This window comes from Epinephelus fuscoguttatus, linkage group LG4 (assembly GCF_011397635.1).
Source record: "Epinephelus fuscoguttatus linkage group LG4, E.fuscoguttatus.final_Chr_v1".
Classification (NCBI taxonomy): domain Eukaryota; kingdom Metazoa; phylum Chordata; class Actinopteri; order Perciformes; family Serranidae; genus Epinephelus; species Epinephelus fuscoguttatus.
This window is the reverse complement of record NC_064755.1, coordinates 9,820,290-9,834,752: the sequence shown is the minus strand read 5'-3', so window position 1 is coordinate 9,834,752 and position 14,463 is coordinate 9,820,290. Positions and strand designations below refer to the sequence as shown.

The 14,463-nt window shown below is 39.4% G+C and overlaps 1 protein-coding gene across 2 annotated transcripts in view; it reads left to right on the top strand.

Annotated features, from left to right (window-relative positions):
- vps9d1 (VPS9 domain containing 1) overlaps positions 1 to 2,721 on the top strand; it is a 54,698-nt gene extending 51,977 nt beyond the window's left edge. For both annotated transcript variants that reach the window (XM_049573718.1, XM_049573717.1), the window contains one exon: positions 2,093 to 2,721. The gene's annotated coding sequence lies outside the window, so the exon portion shown is untranslated. The remainder of the gene's footprint in view (positions 1 to 2,092) is intronic.
- The last annotated feature ends 11,742 nt before the right edge of the window (positions 2,722 to 14,463 follow it).

Here is a 14,463-nt window from a genome sequence, read left to right as displayed (position 1 = left end):
AGGAAAAGAAGAGGAAATATTTGGTCAGATACCAAATTGGTGACAGTAATTTTGGGTGTCCACCTTGAAACTGCTGATTGTACAGATCTTCTGTGCTGTGAAGGGGAAGATGCGTGTGAAGCATCCATATTTTCACAGAAATAGACGTGAACTGTCATCGCAACGACTAGTTTACGGAGGCATACAACCACGAAGCATAGTAATTCTGTTTAAAGATACAGTGGTGGAAAAAAGTTTTTGGACACCCTTAAAATTTTATACAATCTCAAATATTCTCATGAAATATTTGTGGACTTTTATATACAAATCAGTTTAGATTCTAATGGAAAACAATCACAATATCATGCTCAATCTTTTTTGTGTTTCAAAAGGTGTGGCTGCATTAGACACATACAAACAAATACAAATTATATTTTATTGTTGTTTACAAGAAAAACTATCAAAACTAAATTCTTGACAGTTTCAATATGTCAGTTCTCAACATTGTCAGTATCAAAGTCAACAAATAACAGAGAATGTGTTCAAAACTGAACAAAAAATAAATAAACCATCACATCATCAAATTAATATTTAGTAGTCCTGCCATTGGCACGTAGTAGAGCTCTAATCCTGGCTGGCATGTTCCCCACGAGCCTTTCACGCTGTTGAGGGGTAATCTTGTCCCATTCTTCTTGAATTACTGCTTTTAATTCTTCTAAATTCTTTGGTTTATGCTTTGAAACAGACCTTTTGATAATCCACCACAGATTTTCAATGGGGCTCATGTCCAGGGATTGAGCTGGCCACTCTAAGACCTGGATACTGTGCTCCTGCAGCCAAGTTCTACTGGCCTTGGATGTGTGGCAAGGGGCATTATCTTGTTGAAACATCCAGTTTTTACCTCGACGGAACAGTGCACGCGCAGAAGGGAGCATGTGGGTTTCGAGAATGGTACAATACTTGATAGAGTTCAATGTGCCATCACAGACAGTGAGATGACCAACACCAGCAGCACTCATGCATCCCCATACCATGATACTGCCTCCACCATGCTTGACAGTAGGTACTGTACATGCTGGAGATAATGCTTCGCCTGGCCTTCTGCGTACCCTCACATTAGTAGGAGGAAGATAAAGCTGGAAACTGGACTCATCTGACCACAAAATCTTCTTCCAATTCCTGGCTGTCCAGTTCTTGTGTGCCTGGGCCCAACGGCCCGGGCTAACCTCTGTCTCTCATTGATCAGGGGCTTCTTGATAGCCTTGTAGGACCTTACGCCATGATCTAAAAGTCGGCCACGTACAGTGCGGGTGGAACACTGGACACCAGTTTGGTTTGACCACTGCTGCTGAAGCTCCTGTGATGTCATTTGGCAGTTTTGCCTGCACATGCGGATCAGGATGCGGTCATTTCTTGCTGAAGAAACCCTTGGACGCCCAGATCTTGGTTTGTCTTCCAAGCTGTTGTTTCGTCTGTATTTCTGCAGAGTGTATCCAACTGCTGAAGGACTGCATCTGCACTTCCTGGCTATCTGGCGGCAGCTGTACCCTTCCTGGCTGAGAATCATTATCTTCAGGCGTGTTTCCTGCGTTAGGTTCCTTGTTTTAGCCATTTTTGTGTCTGAAGAACTTTCAAATGTGCTGGCTTTATGTAGACATGAAGCTTGGCAACAAAAATTGTGTCTTTTAATAAAAAGAACGACCTTCATCACTGGTACCAAAATGACCCAATACTCAAAATTTCTTATGTATTTTTATGGAACCAATCAATTTTAAGTTTTTAATGGCTTTTTTAGGATTTATTTAGTATTTTGGCTGTGACTGTACTAAAAGAAATTGCACTTGAAGACCTAAGAGTGATTCTTAATGCAATATTTTACAAATGCATGGGGTGTCCGAAAACTTTTTTCCACCACTGTATATGTCTTGGTAGGAACAAATATGGCTCAGTTTGGACTGCTGGCCACAGACAGGCTTAGTAAATGTTTTTGGTCGCACATTGTTGGTTTTAGTCTTTTTATGAGATTAGAAAAAATCAGCATAACTTAACCTTGAAGACATTTTTAAACTGCATGTCCAATGGAGGGAATAATATATCCCATTTTGTTTCGTAGGTTGCTGCAGTCACAAGAGACCCTAGCAACAGTTCATCCCACACTACCTGCTGCACTACAGAGAGGTGACAGCTGAACCTGCAGCTCCCTGCAAGTTTTGCAGATGCATGTTATCTTGTATACATACAGACATTCTGTATATTTAACGAAAGGACTTCTTTTGCTCTCTTTGCAACTGAGAACTAAACCAGTGCCTATGACTTGTGTCTAACCAAATCAGAAACTGCGCTTTGCTGGGACCTCTAAGGGTGTGTTTTTAACCTGTAAAGCACTGCTGCATTGGCAAGCACTGGATTGTTAAAGGGACCGCACATGGTTGAGATTGGAGTCGTCTTAGGGAACTTTTGGAAGTGAAGCCATTAATTATATGAATTCCTACTGAGGTAAAACCTGTGATATGTTTAACTATTGAGGGAATATGATTATAAACCATATTACAGGTCTTATGATTTTTTCCCTGCGTGAAGAAGCCAACCATGTGTGTTTAGACTGATATGTGTCTTCCGTAGACTTTGGTAATAGCATTTCATTGTTTTAGCAAACTCACTGGAAGAAAAATGTCTGTTTTATTCCATGTACCTTGTGGCTTTTTGCCTTTCTGTTTTTTCATTGTTTGTTGTTTTTTTTTTGTTTACAAAAACACGCAGACCCGTAATTAAGTGTGCGCATTTGTTAGTGTATGTGTGTGTTCATGTTAAGACTGGTGACAAAATCCATCCACAGACTATGGATAGAAAAACTGAATATATGTACTTTGGGTGCTGAAGCGTTCAGCGCTGAGGCTACACTGGATGATGACTTTGAGTTCAGACAGTAGATCTATTTGCAGACAGACTTGCCTTCGGGAGAGAGAGCAAACAATTTTTAGAGATGCCCCGCTGCTGTGGGGTGAAAAGTCCAGTTTGTACTTTGCTGTGTTTGCATGTAACAGCATGTTGGTTAAGATTTAAGTCAGGTATACAGAGTAAGGAAATTTTCGCAAAGTGAGGACATTTAGACCTGCCCTCACCTTTAACAGACCTTTTAAATACAGGTTTGAGGGTTCAGGCGTGGTTTTAAAGGAGTACTGATCACTTGGATAGCCACTCACTATGTGTTACCTTGAATTAATGGAGAAAACTTTGTTTTCCTGGCATGGCTCCAGAGGGAAGAATCCAAAAAAGGCAAACAGTCTTCATGGATTGAAGCAAATAGGGACTGTGTTTAACAACAGCAAAACAATATCAAAACATCTGTTTACAAACTCTCATGCAACTCGTGCAGTAGAGTCCAGTCTCGTTTATCCAGTCATATGCTCAGTACTTCCCAAACACATGCATTTTTACTAAAACCTCACAATTCAAAATACATTAGTACAAACTGTCTCATACATGGCTGAGAAGTGTACCTCAGCAGGTGCTTGTGTTTGAACTCTGCACGAGCGTGCGCATGCTCAGGGCACAGGCTCTAGGCTGAAGTGTTTTATATTGTAAGGTTATAGCAAAAATGCATATGTTGGCCTGGATAAGTGAGACTTGAATTATACTGCACAAGGTGTATGAAAGTTTTTTAAACAAATGTTTTAATATAGTTCTGCTTGTGTTAAATTTGGACCCTGATTACCTCAATTCATGAAGAATGTTCATCTGTTTTGGATTCTTTGTTCACCATGTGAGAAAGTTTACTTCATGAATTATGAGTTCAACGTGATACATAGTATTCCTTTAAGGCTCAGGTTAGAATTTGGTTGAGTTCAAGATTAGGGTAAGGGTTAGGGTTAAGCATTGAGTTGTGATAGTTCAGGTTAAGGTAAGGAGCTTGAGAATGTATTATGTCAGTGAATGTCCTCAATGGAGTAGAAGTACAAGATTGTGTGTGTTTGTGTGTGCTTCTTGTAAGACATAAACCACGCCAAAGGGCTTCTGTCTTTTAATGTCAAGTTTCAAAATCAACAAAGTCTTTACAGGAAAGCAAAAACGTGAACTCACTTTCACAACTCATTTTATACTTTTCTCCCATGTCCCAATGCTTCTCTGACGTCCACAGTTGCACATAATTCACAACCATAGAATGGGAGTGAGATGAGAACCTATATATTTGGAAACAGATTATCCACTGGTAGATCTTGAGGCTCTCAGAGAATATGAGATGTTATACAGAGATCATGTCATGTTGCTTTGACGTGACTGGACTGCGTTCTTACCGATATTTAACATTTCTAAAATGCTTTTCTGTGAAGTCTTCCAGCTGTTTGGTTTTAAATACATGCAGATACAGAGTGGGTGTTTACCTGAAAGGGTCTGGTGTTCATGCATTTTTTATTTTAGCTCGTTACCTGCAAATCATGTTTACTTGAGTGGTAATTCTCTGAAGCTTGTTTTTTTTCCCTGTAAGTCTTAAATGTGCATTCATTCCTTCCAGGCAGCCATTAGTTTTTATTCATCTTACCACAGTGGACAAATCAGCGTTCGATTTCTGGAAACTTGCATCAAATTAGACCCAGTTTGTTTCCAGTTGTGTTTCAGTACTGCAGTTAAAACCTCAAGGAGTTCAAAGTGTGCCGTTGTGGCAAATCTTGTGCATTCAGATGTCTTTAATCATGATGTCCCTCAGTAGATGATGGCCAGTGGTGTGTGTGTCGTGTAATAAATGGATGCTAAAATGTGCAAAAATATTGTTTGGTTTGTGTTTTGAAGACACACCTGAAGCAGACTTGCCTCTAGTGTCACAGAAAAACTACAGTTTTATATATTGTCATTTTATTTAGTTTGGTTTGTTTGCTTGCTCAAATTTAATATTTTTATCATTATTTTTGCATGTGTCCAGAAGATGTGAAAATATGTCCTAAGAACTGTCTTGGATTTACTGCCTACTTTTGTGACTTTAACACCAAAAACAAATTTGTTTATGTAATAATCTTTATGTAATTATAATAAAAATGACAGGATGCTGTGATATTTTGCAAATTGAACTAAGCCACTGTTTTCATGTAAATGATGTATAGTAGTTTTCATTGCTTCTGAAAACTGAATGTGAATGTGTTATCAAACAGTTTTACTGTGAACGGTTGGAAATGTAAGAATGATAAATGAGTGTTTGAGAGATGGGTCAATAAAGAGAACAGAGAAATATTTAAATCACTTAATGTGTGTTGTGGTCTGACTTCAGCCCGAGGCCTGTAACATGACACAGGTTCAAAGCCTACCTCAGCCAGGAGGAACAGGTTGTTATATTAGATATCTATTATTAAGAACATATAAAAATACAGCAGAAAGCAGCTCTGTTGCTGCAAATACGGCAAGAGGGGAATGCTAATTGTGTAAATTTGAAAGTTAATATTTACTTTTAACTCAATGAACTCAGTGCTTACCAAGTATTTCTAACATGACAGATGTAAATTCTACAGCTCTTAAACTTTAAACTTGATACAGTAATTTTGTACTCAAGAACTACATTTAGGTTGGACACTGTCCCATAATATATCAGCAGTGTAAAATGAAATACACAATCAGTGGTAATGTTATGGTGTGGTTTGAAGGAATTATACCGCATTCAAGTGAATGTCATACTGACATAATAATATACTGAACTATTAGTGTATGCTACCTACTATTTTATAGAATACATCTCCTATAGCCAGCGTGGGCAAATTGACGAGAGAATGCTACAAACATACTCAGTAGTTCAGTGAGACCAACAACAACCTTGCAAATAAATAGAACAGCATTCTTACTGTAGCACTGGTGCTATCTATGAAGAGGGAGCTGATTTTGTTACTCAGGCCAGCTCTCACGCATTGACCAGATCACAGTCAAGTGCGCCCTGCCAAGTGCATAGAGAGCATGCCAAACACACTTTTGGTAATTTCGTGGCCAGAGTCCGTTGGTGCCCTGTGGCTCACTTGGGCACAGGGTGCAATCAGAAAGAATGTATTAGTGTCACTACTTTCACCCTCTTTAATCACAGAGCTATCCCTGTCCATACCCCCTAAATACCAGAGTTATGGACTCGAGTCACAAATTTAATGTCTTTGGACTTGACAAAATCAAAAAAGACTTGCAACTTGACTTGGACTTTAACTTTAGGGACTTATGACCTCACTTGGACCTCTGGAATCTGACAGCATCCAATCACTTAGCAGGAGAAAACCGTGCAGAAATGGCATTACATTTGTTGAGTGAGTGCCTTATGACTTGTTTGAGCTACAGTAGTTAAGGCTCTTGTAATGTGTATGTTAGCTCAGAGGTTTTCAAACTTTTTGTGCCCAAGGCACACCAAAGGGTGAGCCAAAATCTCAAGGCACACCTGTATGTATATCTGTACACAATCACTTCTATAACGTGTGCTATCTCTCTTTTTGCATCTTAAATGTTTGTTTTTATTTACTTAAATCAAATATTAATTGACAAGTAAGCATTACTTGTGAAATATTTATTAACAAAATGGTTCAAGAATTCATTTTAAACTTTTTAAAATTACATCAAAGCACCATTTACATCTTTTAAAACAGGAACTAATGTAAGATAATGTAAAATAATGTGGTGTGTTACACACTTATAATTCCCTCACAAGAACGATGACCAATAGGTTCCCTGTGAATTATTTTTTAATTAAATTGAATTAAATTACAGTTTTTAAGGTAGAGTTCGCCTCTTTATTAGGAAATGGGTGTGTTCACTATACTGATAGAGTCAATTGAAAAATTCATCCATAACTTTTTGTATAGGCCCAGTTGAATATTACAATAATACTGTGTGGTTGTCACAAAATCCCACGGCAAACCAGGATTTGCATCACGGCACACCATTTGAGAACCACTGTGCTAGCTAACTGGTGATGGTTAAGAACACACTATAATGTAATGGGACCATTGTTAACATCACTAAATATATCTGTGCTTTTCCCGCTATGACAAGTAAAAAGTCTTCTGTGAAAAAGGCGCATGTGTTTTGAATAATAATAATGGATCATCCTTACTAAGGAGTGATAACTTCTAATTGGAAACAAAGACAATAGCAGTGAAATCATATCTATTATCTACTTTTTACTGAGAGAAAGGACTCAATGTAGAACTTGACTTGTTTCACTTTCCACCAAATGGACAGCTGAAACAAACATTAAAAAAAGAAAAAGAAAGTATCCCTGCCTCCTGACATCCAATACTAACAGGAACTGATGTGACATGTTTTTCTTTGTTTTTTTTAATTCGGCTGTCAGTTGTTAGGGTGTCTGCGCGGGGATGATGCAGGAGGCTGTGATGGGCACATGGCTGAATAGCAGCGGAAGCCTTTGAACTTGAAGAAAAAACAACATGCCACTCTGAATCAGTCAGAACACCACCAGAAGCCACAGCACCACGCAGCATGTCATCATCCTCTTGCCTGCGCTCTCTCCCTCTCTCTCCATGAATGTTCTTTTTCTGTCTCGTTGTGTGTTCATTCCACTTCAGCAGTTTCAGAGTTCCTTGGGTTCACTCCAGGTCAGGGGGGTCATCACAAAGCCTCCTGCTTCAGGTTCAAATGACTGCAGCTTCAATTATACTAGCCATGTTTTTAGTCACAGCTAGCCTAAACAACACAGTCACATATTCAACCTGAAATTTTAAACCCTAATATAACCTAATCTTAACTTAAGTAGCTACAGTACAGCACATGTCGTATAACCATAACATCGCCGGATTGATTCCAGCCAGGGATCTTTGCTATATATCATACTTATGGATGTATAAAAAGAACTGGATACAGCGCTGGAGGGGGGCTCTGTTCATTCCTGACAGTTGCTCAGTGGCTCATGAAGCCAAAAAAGTTTGACTCCCCAGTTATAACATTCGCTGGATCTTCCATTGTCATTGGGCCCATAGAGCAAGTGCACAAGAGACTTCGCTGGCCAAGTGGCTAACTACCACTTTCACGTTCTGTGAACTTAATTGTTTATAAAATGACTTCATTGTGCGACTCTTCTAGACTTATTATTGGATCGAAAGGATCAAATCCCGATTGTGAAACAAATCATTTCACAGGGGCTTGAGCTCAGAAAAACTATCCACTGATTTACAGATATCTGTTTCCCAATGTAGGTCTATTGGAAAAAGTCTTTATGGGCCCAATGGCAACATGTGGCTTACGTGAAGTTGCAGTTACACAGTTTGACCATTATGTCAAATTGGCTTAAAGTGTGATGCACTACCTGGGCGCCTGGTCATACACCTCTCTCTCCCTCCATTTACTGTCTGTCTCGTCACTGTCAAACTGTCCAATAAAGATGTCTGTATGAAGTATGGAGTAGGAAATATGAAGTATTAAGATAGAACAAGCAGGAGATCTTTGTAGCATAAAGACTGGAAGCAGGGAAACAGCCGACATGGCTCACCCCAGAGAGGAACGTGCCAACTTCTCTGAAGCTCCCTAAATAAGACATTACATCTTGTTTGTTTTCCCGTCACAAGTGACAAATTACATATAATGTGCTGATGAAGTGGTGCAGGAATGAGTCTTCAAACCCAGAAATGAGTCAACATTTTGCACTTATTGGTTCCATTGTCTCAAAGTCATTGTGTTATACGTGATGTGTTTTTGCTCAGATGCCTGAAATAAGGTCTGTGGTTAACACAAGCGTAAGAGACTTTCATGTTTTGATCCACGACTTAAAATACGTCAGTAAATACCCTACTTTTAAATTTTGAAGCCTTTATGTGTCTTTAAAAAGGCAGTTGCTAACAAGTGGCTAAATGAGACTACAGAACGTCATTGGGCCACACGCAGCTGTTCAGCCTTGTCGTGGTGGCACCGTTAAGTCATGCTGTAGGTTGTTCATAGCCTAATGTTGCCTTTTTACTTCTGGTGATTGTACTTGCGCTTCAAAAATCACGGACGTGTCACAGTCTGCTTCTCTCCCTCACCTGCTCCTGGTATCAGCCAATCAGCCTGGTATAAAAGCCTCGCCAGCACACAAACTCTTTGCCAGGTTGTTCTTCAACTTCATGCAAGACACTGCAGCACTCACTCTTGGCTTGAAAGCCTGGTACAGACCCTGTCCGTTCCTGATCTGCCCCTGTCGTCTCTGCCCTGGTAATCACCTCAGCCTTCTGTCTCCGACTCCGATTCCTGCCTGCTCCCTTCCTGGTTCTCGTCTGCTTGGCTCTGTGGCTGCATGGTGTGACACCAGTCCTGCTAACCTCAGCTCTCCTAATTCGGCTAGCTACGTTGGGTCTTCATTCCACTGCCAGCCTCCCAAGAGACCCACCTGCACTCACGGTGCAGTTCATAGCTCTCAGACTGCCTGCTCTCGTCTCATTCACTCACCGCTGGAACTTCAAATAAGCCAAATCCAAAGATCCCCAGAGCTGTTGCATATTTGTGTAAGCAATAAAGGTCATTACCAACTGTCTGCCTGCCTCTCTGAGTGCTGCATTTGGGTACAATCACGCTCTGTGAAAGGAAGTGGTGTTCATTTCTGAAGATTTTCTTGCTGAACAAAACGTGTATCATAAGTTTGTTTGCCACAGAGCTTATTTTCTGCAGTAATTTAAAATCCAATGGAAAAGTCCCATAGGCTTTTTGAGGAGAGAACCAGGGACACACTTACTTCTGCTTTGGCATATTAAACGCTGATGCACTCTATTTGTGAGTGGTGTTGGTAGCTGCTTTCTTTTCCACTTTTAACAAAGCCAGGCTGGCTGTTTCTAGTTTTAATGACATGCTATGCTAAGCTCATCATCTCCTGGCACCTACTTCACATTAACTCTCAAAATGTCCAGCTACTCGTTTCGTCTTTATACAACACACTGTTCAAACCTGCTGAACACTAGACAGCTATTACTATTAAACATAAAATGAACGTGCAACATATTGCGTTAATTCATTTTGACTAATTGGTCAGTGTCCGCATGAAAACTTTAAAACATAATTTCCAAATTCATTGTAAAAGTCAAATGATAAACGATCTGCAAATATCAAGTGTGCTAGCAGTTTTTTTTTACAGCAGACATTTGACATTTTGCAATAAAAAAAAAAAAAACAACAGTTCCTCAGAAACTTTCAAACCACTGTTTGAACTGTTTAGAGAAAATCTAAAGTCACCATGGGCAGATTCCTCTTTAAGAAGCATTTGCATTCTACTTTAAGAAATAAAATGTCCCAGTATTTATTTCTTGTGTTTTTGAATGTTGTACCCACAAGAGTTTTCTCCAAACACAACTCAGCCGAAGTTTCATAACAGTTACATGTTTAAATTCATTGCATGATGTTAAATGTTGATACACAACATTGCTGGGTCGTCTTGGGTGGTTTCTTAGTACAGAAAGTAAACAGCATTTACAAACAGCTTTGTCTGTAATAATCAGCAAGCAGCCAGGACATTTGAAGTGATAAACAACAGAGCTTTGAAGTACTTTGGGTATAGATGAATCCATATTTAAGGTATCAAATCGACCATTTACGTGAAAAAAATTGGAGAACAAATCATCAAAGGATTTCTGTTTAACATTACAATCTAACCAAAGAGATCAAGTTCATAACAATACAGGACTCCAAGAACACTGCATATTTCCCATCTACTACAGCCTGCTACAGATCCTGACTTTAATGGTCTAGTGTAGGATTTAGTGGCATCTAGTGGTGACATTGCAAATTGCAACCAACTGAAACTTTTTCCGAGTGCCTAGCGTGTAGGAGAACCACAGTGGCTGCCGCAAAAACCTGAAAACGTAATGGCCCTATATAAAGCCAGTAGTGTTTCCATCCGGATGTAGCCCAAATTTTATTGGAATTTTCCGAAAATTGGCACCTGTCACGCCTCTTTTGCCTCAGCAATGCTAACATGCTGTTTATAGTCACACAGAGGTGGCATGATGCTGCTCCTGTTTAGTGCTGTGTATAAGTGGGAAGGCGGAATAAAGAAGGGACTTCGTAGCAACTCTGTAGCACAAACTGTGTGTAAAAGGGGCTTCTGTTAGGCCTCTCAGGACTGTTGCTGTTATTAGCAATGTTTGGACTATTAGCACTGATAGCTACTCGCTGCTGGCTAAGCCACCTCTATGTTGAGAGCTGTGCACAGACAACCTCTGATTGATAAACATGCTCTGAATATCATATAGAGAACACCTACATCTTTGGATGAGAGACAAAGCAAATAGAGTACAGGCAAGCAGGAACAAAGCTCTTTTTTTCTTTTACTTTGCTGTCCTCCTAGAAATGTGAATCATGGTGAAAGGACCGAGCCGTCCACTTATGTTCTTCCAAACATGGCAGGTGTGCTAAAATATACTCTCACCCTGTTGTCACACTTTCGCCCTAAACCACTTTACAAGACCACATTTTGAACCAATTAGTTTATAATTGAGTTACTGCGTGTGACATGTTGGCATACATCTGTGTTTACGAGTGTGTTTTACTGCAGTGTCAGTGATTGCGGGACACACCCTGGTGGAGATAGCGTGACTTGAGAGTTGTGACTGTGTTTCCCTGACCTCAAAGCTGGCCGCTGATATGACACAAGCCTCTGGAGTGTGTAAGCCTGTATCAATCATTTCCACAGCAACAAGCATACAGGCAGCTGTTATTAAACTGATACTGCTTTCATGGGTTGATTACCTTGGTGTCCCCCTTTCCAACAATGCTATGACTCCTTTTGACTCTCCAGGCCAGGGAAAGATGATATCTCACAAGGGACCACACACACACACACACACACACACACACACACACACACACACGTCATATCTCGAACTAAACTACAGTCTCTCTGTCTGTATGTCAGCTGGTCTGGCTGCGCCTTGTGGTGTGGCCTGGCAAGTCAATATGTGGTGCGTCGGCTTTTTACAAACTAAAAGCTTCGTCAGTGTTTTGGTGAGGTCTCCCTGCTCTCACACGAAAGGCAGAGAACCATACTGCCAAGATCACAGCTTGTTTTTCCATCTGGTTTAAAATTTTAATCCCTCTCATCTCGGCTGCTCCAGTTTTTAATCTAAAGCAGAAGAGCAATTTGACACCCACCCCTCAACTGTTAGCTGCTCTTCCATCCTTGTCGCTATCATCTTCTTCATTCTAACAATAATCTGTTGTATTATCAGGTAAAGGCCTGGGCTGAGCGATCGTTATGCTAACATTTGCTAACTAGAAAAACACTCAGAGACTGCAGACCTAAGTAAGTGATATTCCCTCCCCCTCTGCATCAGGTTTTGCAGCCTGCATCACAATTAGGTTATTTGCATCACTATCATTATTAGGTTATGTATGCCTTCACCATGGAGACAATGTGGTGTATTTGTTTCATTTTTATTTTGTACCAACGCAGAATATAATGTTTTTTTGTATTTTTCAACACAGAACATTAATTTCAACTTTAGAATTACATTAATATTTAGCAGTAGAACAAGACGTGCTTTCTGGCCACTAGATGGCGCTATTTTCACCGTCTTTAGAAATTTGAATTGCTGCTGAGGCTGTCAGAAGATAGACTTTAATAATTATTTTATCCACTTTGCTTCAACCGATCACCAACCAAATTTTACCATCTGTTCCTTGTCCTATTATCCACCTTTCCTGAAAATTTCATCAAAATCCATTCATAACTTTTTGAGTTATTTTGCAGACAAACAAACAAACATCGGTGAAAACATAACCTCCTTGGTGGAGGTAATTAGCATTTAAACACAAGGCAAAGCTGATGCTGATGATAGTAGTATTGAGTAAGTAACGTCAGAGTTTGACCTGATGATGATGCTACATGAAAAGTCAGAGGATCACCAGAGTGACTGCAATTCATCCTGAGGTGAACATGAATATCTTGGCATATCATGGCAATCCATCAAAATAGTTGGTGAGGCATTTTTCAAAAAAAAAAAAACTTGGGGGAGCTAGAAAAAGTCAGGGGGTCACAATGGATTTTTGCACAAACCTTTGCAGTGTTGTGTGTTAATACACTTAAAGAATGTGTTTATTCAACATGCTTGTATTTTTGGTGAATAGTGAACTGAATACATCAGTTTGCAACTCATGAACTTTAATGTGGAGACTTAGGAACTTGAACACTTCTCGAGGTGAAGCGTCTGAGCAGTCTTGGAAAACACCTGTGAGCCAATGGTGATCGTAAATGATTGGCCATTAGACCAACAGCCCAACATTGCCATCTCTAGAGCCATGCTGTAAAATTTAGATTTCACATTGAAATCAAGATCATCGAGAGTGCGGTGGTGTACTGTTTCTCAGTGTGGTATGCTGGCTGCTCAGTGGCAGACAGGAGAGCTCTTGGGGTCATCAATACCACACAGAAATTCATCAGCTGCCATCTGGCCTCTGTGTAAGACATCTTCCATCTACAGCTCCTGCTGCCTCTGCAGAGCCAAAAGAATTCTGAAGGACTCTTCTCATCCTGGACACCACCTGTTTGACCCGTTGCCATGTGGCAGGCACAACAAGACCATCAAAGCACTGACTGAGCACAGAACTGTTTGTTTCCCTTGGCCATAAGCGCACTATATCTTCAACAGATATTGAATGATCCCTCACATGCAATTCAATGACTTTGGAGGGCAAAGATACTGGATCATGTGCAATAATTACAGTCATACTGGTGCAATAATAACATTCAAACTAGTGCAATAATTACATTCATACTAATGCAATAATAACATTCAAACTAGTACAATAATTACGTTCATACTAGTGCAATAATTACATTCATAGTAGTGCAATAATAACATTCATACTAGTGCAATAATTACATCCATACTGGTGCAATAATTACATCCATACTAGTGCAATAACTACATTCATACTAGTGCAATAATTACATCCATACTAGTGCAATAATTACATTCATACTAGTGCAATAATAAAATTCATACTAGTGCAATAATAACATTCAAACTAGTGCAATAGTAACATTCATACTAGTGCACTAATTACATCTAGTACAATAATTCCATCCATACTAGTGAAATAATTACATTCATAGTAGTACAACAATTCCCTTGGCCATAAGCGCACTATATCTTCAACAAATATTGAATGATCCCTCACATACAATTCAATGACTTTGAAGGGCAAAGATACTGGATCATGTGCAATAATTATAGTCATATGTGTGCAATAATTATATCTATTCTAGTGCAATAAATACAGCCATACTTTTGCAATAATTACATTCATACTAGTGCAATAATTATGTTCATACTAGTGCAATAATTACACCCATACTAGTGCAATAATTACGTTCATATTAGTGCAATAATAACATTCATACTAGTGCAATAATAACATTCATATTAGTGCAATAATTGCATTCATACGAGTGCAATAATAACATTCATACTAGTGCAATAATTACATCTATACTAGAGTAATAATTGCATCCATACTGGTGTAATAATTACTTCCATACTAGTGCAATAA